This window comes from Gracilinanus agilis, chromosome 2 (assembly GCF_016433145.1).
Source record: "Gracilinanus agilis isolate LMUSP501 chromosome 2, AgileGrace, whole genome shotgun sequence".
NCBI lineage: Eukaryota > Metazoa > Chordata > Mammalia > Didelphimorphia > Didelphidae > Gracilinanus > Gracilinanus agilis.
This window is the reverse complement of record NC_058131.1, coordinates 85159440-85164639: the sequence shown is the minus strand read 5'-3', so window position 1 is coordinate 85164639 and position 5200 is coordinate 85159440. Positions and strand designations below refer to the sequence as shown.

The 5200-nt window shown below is 37.1% G+C and overlaps 1 pseudogene; it reads right to left on the bottom strand.

Moving 5' to 3' along the window:
- Positions 1-397: 397 nt before the first annotated feature.
- Positions 398-829, bottom strand: LOC123234688 (annotated as a pseudogene).
- Between the last annotated feature and the right edge of the window lie 4371 nt (positions 830-5200).

The window sequence follows — 5200 nt, the reverse complement described above, 5'->3', positions numbered from 1 at the left end:
ATAGTAAATGTTTAATAAAAGCTTTATGGGGCAATTAGATGGCTCAGTGGATAGAGAGCCAGGCCTGGAGACAGGAGATCTTGTGTCCAAATCTGTCCTCAAACATTTCCTAGCTGTGTGGAAAGTCACTTAACCCCAATTGCCTAACCCCTACTAATCTTCTTCCTTGGAACTGATACAATTTCTAAGAGGGAAGTTGGATTTGTTTGTTTGTTTTTTTTAATAAATGCTTTACCTATCTATAGCTATATATCTATGTCTACCTTGCAAATCTGGTCAAAAGGGGCAAAAAGGTCAAAACTAAAATAAAGATAAAGGAAGGCAAAGATTACCTAGGTATAACTTTTTTTTTTAATTTTCATTTTTAATTACAACTGTATAAGAAATTGTTTTATTCTTATATCTTCTCAATGGCTTCCTCATGTTTCTCCTTTTCCTTTCCAACTTGTCAGGATTTGACTTTATGCTCAAGAATCTTTTTTGCAATCTTTGTCCAGTTTTAATCTGGTTATGATTACTTTACTACAGTGAATGCCCACATGGACAGCTATGCCATTACCTTTTCCTGTTGTACACATGCAATGTCAATGATATATTTCTTTCTATAAATCTGAACTATCTTACCAATTTACTGACCTCTGTAGTGTCTGTGAACCACCTCACCTGGATTTCAACATCCTTCTGAATGGGCATGGAACAGAGCATTGTATTTTTGCCTCAGCTCCTTGGAAAATATGAGCAATATGACTTTGTGGGCGATAACCGAGGTCTCCTTGAAGTGTCTTTTGTTCTTGCTTTGGTCCAAGGTCATGATGGAGTTGAACTTCATTTTGGCAAGTAGGACCAATTGAAGAGAGATATGTACACCACTTGGCACAAAAAAACCAAATCTTCCTATGTATATGCATTAAGATAGATGCCATCTAGAGGAACTAAAAAAGGAGAATGCCAACTGTTACCCAGAAATTCAAAGAAGATAAAATCAAAGAAAGGGGACAATAGTAACACCCCTAGCTCAAATATCTATACATGAATGTACAAAGTTTAGACAATAAACAAGAAAAATAAGAATTCTTAGTTGCAAGAAGAAAATTGGATTCTAGGGTCTTACTAAGACATGATGGGATAAAAGCCTATCTCTAGAATAGGGATATGGGTGGGGTATATCTTAGTCAAAAGAAAGGGTACTAAGAAAATGGTATGAATGAATGAGTGATTAAATGAATTTAAAAAAGCATTCATTAAGCATTACCCATGTGACAAGCCCTATACTAAGCACTGGAGACACAAACAAATGAAAAGAAACCTCAAGGAATTTACATGCTATTGGAAGAGATAGTCCATTGATTACTGCTGTAATAAACCACTTAAAGTTAGTCATCCATTTTCATGACTGTGAATTTGGAATTATGCTAACCATCTGGTGATTGAGGATCAGCACAAATTCAGCCAGACTCTTCCCAAGAAATTGTGGAGGAGGAGGGCATTACACTGGTAAAGTCTGGCTGAGCATACCTTGAATGAGATGGTAAAAAAAAAAAAGCTAAGAATAGGACCTATAATCACATTAAGGTTCATAAGATTTAGAGCTGGAAGACATGAAAGGAGTAAATAGTAAAACAGTCATATTTTGCCTAGGATAACTGTAGGAGGTGAACTGAGGTTTGTATCACAAATGAGAGGTGTCACACCAAAAGTGGTATCCAGAGATACTAGAATCAAGGAGTAGGGGCCAGGATGCTGGAAACCAGATTAGAGCTGACTGGGCTTCACAAAAAGTACTTTGTTCTACTCCTGTCTAGGACTGTCAAGTGAGGCTTTAATATGCAAACTATATTTCCCAAGATAGGGGGAGACAACTAGAATTTACTCCATTTCATTCACCATCTGTTGTTGTTGTTTGTCCTTCCTTTTCAAAGAGGACCAATGACATAACAGGGTGATTTCTTAACTTGTGCATGAATTGGATTTCTGTGAGGAGTTGCCCAAAGTTATTAGCCTCACTCTCTCTTCCAGAGTCATGCAAGTCCAGTGACAAGACAAAAGTCAAAATGACCTGTGATGACTTGGGATACACAGTGAATGACCTTGGCATCTTCCATATCTGTCCAAGTTCTAAGTATTCCATAGTTCTTCCTACAGCTTCCTTGATGGCCATTAGAATGAATTATTCTTATCTACCCATTCCATGGGGGTAAGTCTTCATATACTTGGGGCAGACATCTTCTTAACTCACCTATGGATTTGAGGCCAGTTCTCTGGAGAGATAGTTTACAAGGGCTTTGGTCATTGTGCATGCTTCAGCTTCTTGGAGCCATGGGTGGCCACCAGTGAGACATCAAAAGTTGATGAGTAGCCCTGAAAAGGTCTGGACAAGCCCTCATACCAGAAGTGCTAGTCCTCCTTGAACACCCATTCACTTCATTCACTTTAAATTAGATGGTAAAATTCATCATCTCAGATTGTAAATTCTTATTTCATCTCTGAATCCCCAGAGACTAACCTAGTACCTTGTAATAAGAGATACTAAACTTTAGCAATTGGCTCAGTAACTCATATATAATATATTCTTAAATTTTTTAATTTGAATTAAAAGAAAAGACATATATAGAAAAAAGGATAGGATTTAGAACTAATTCTTAAAGAATGTCCACATTTAGGGTCTTCTTATTTTCAAAGAAGATATTTAAAGCAGAGCAACAGTGAAGAAATGATAAAAAAAAAAAAAAAATAAGATAACCAGGATAGCATGAAGTCAGGTAAGGCCAGGGAAGATTTTCCTGATTGATTAAAAAAACTTTTTAAATGAAGTTAAATTTTTAATTAAAAAAAAATCTATGTTCTCTCTGTAAAATCCTTATAATAAATTTTCACAGATAAGCAAAACAGATTCCTATATTGGCCATGTTCAAAAAAATATGTCTCAATCTATACCCTAAATTTTTCATAATGAAAAATTCATTCCACCTCATATTTTATAATGAGTCCTGTGGAATCATGGTTAATTAAATGTGTTGATCAGGGTTCTTTCAAAGTTGTTTTCTTTACAATGTTATAGCTTTTTTATAATTGATCTCCTGGTTCTGCTCACTTCACTTTATCAATTCATATAAGCTTTCCCAGGTTTTTTTGAAATCTTTGCCTTCATTATTTCTTATAATATAATATTACATTACATTCATGTACCAGAATTTGTTTAGCCATTCCCCAGGTGATGGATATTCCATTGGTTTTCATTTTTTTAAGAACTGCTATAAATACTTTTGTACATGTAAGTTCTTTTCTATTTTCTTTTGATCTCTTTGGTATGTAGGCCTAGTACAGGTATTGCTGAGTCAAAAGGAATGCACAGGGGGCAGCTGGGTGCCTCAGTGGATTGAGAGCCAGGTCTAGAGACAGGAAGTCCTAGGTTCAAATCTGGCCTCAGACACTTCCCAGCTGTATGACCCTGAGCAAAATCACTTGACCTCCATTGCCTAGCCCTTATCACTTTTTCTGTTCCAAGATAGAAGGTAAGGGTTTTAAAAAAAAGGAATGCGCAATTTAGTAACTTTTCTGGTACAATTACAAATTGCTTTCCACCAGTTTGGCTCTGCCAAAATCACAGCTCTACCAAAAAAGTATCCAGTCCTTCTAGCATTTGTCATTTTCCTCTTTTTGTCAACTTTGACAATCTGATGGATCTATGGAACCTCGGATTCATTTTAATTTCCATTTCTCTAATTATTCGTCATTTTGGAGTATTTTTTGCATGAGGTTTTTGTTACTTGACAGAAAAGCCTTTGATACTTTGTCATACTAACCTTGTGAATGAGGTGGTGAAAGGTGATTTGGATTTCATTTCAAAAAGCATTTGTTAAGCACCTACCATTTTCCAAGCACTATAGTAGGACTGGAGATTTTTACAAAGGCAGAACAAAATAGACTGGCCTCAAGGAGCTCACATTCTCCAGGGGAAAAATAATGGATGATGAGATAGCCAGGTTGCAGAAGAACTTGGATGGTTCAAGTCAACTTGAAAGATTTCTTAGTGGAGTGCCTTGGCCTTTATGGCTCTAAAAAATTTAATCAATGCCTTAGATGAAGATATGAGAGGTATGGTTATGCAGCTGAGATGCTGCAAAAGATATTCCTGCATTGGGTTGTGGAAAGGCCAGAATGTAAGGATTTAAAAATAAAAAGGTTGGATTAAATTTATAAGAATGTGGTTGCCAGGAATTATTACTCAATTCCAAATGACTTTTTTTAATGGTAGTTTATTTACAAAAGGAGAAAGAGTGAAAGTAAGAAAATCAGAGAGAGTAAATATTTACTCCAGTGGGTCTGAACCAGGGCTTAAGAGACCCCAGCAGAGGGTGCCCACAGGTAAATTAAAACAAGGGTTTTAGCCACAAGACCTCCTCTAAGATGAGGGGCCTCTCTGGAGGCTGGTACCTCCAGAACAAGCCAGAGAAAGGAAATCAGCCTTTTTCACTCATCCATGCGGTAGTTCTAATAGAAAGCAGTTCAAGGTCCTCAGCTGGAGCTCCTTCAGGGTCAAGTTGAAGGCGAAAGACTCTCCCCAGTTAGAAGGCTGTTTCCAGAAGACAATCTCTTCAGACAGTCTTCTCCAAGACCATCTCCCCAGACTGAGTTTAAGGCTTGCTTTTATGGTGACTCCTTGTCATCTCCCCTCTTCACAGAGGCCAATCACAGTTTCTAAATTGTCTAGCACTGCCCAGGGAGAAGTGTCTGTGGGATTGACTTCACACCTTCTGAAAGTCAATTTCTCATCAAAAGGGTTCGAAATTTCCTGATTGAACAGTTTCTGAGGAAGTGAACTCTTAAAAGAATTCAGAAGTTTCTGATTATTTGAGTTAGAAAAAAGGTGGAGCTCTCCAAGTATCTTGCTGGCCTCTCACCTAGCACTAAGTAAAGTATGAATTCACTAAGTGGTTTGCTAGCTCCTCCACCTAGTTCAAGCTTGTACTTAAGTTAGTGTAAACTCAGAATAGACAATAGAGTAAATAATTCTCTTTCACAATCCTCCCTGTGATACTTTGGAGTCTAGTCTCCCCAATGGATCATTTAGATAAGAGGAAAATGAAAGAGATATCGAGAGATAGTGAGTGAGAGAGAACAAACCAATGTTTGCTAGACACATTGACAATAAGCCAATTAGGGGGCAATCATCTGTGGCATACAAGTTTACATTCAAAAT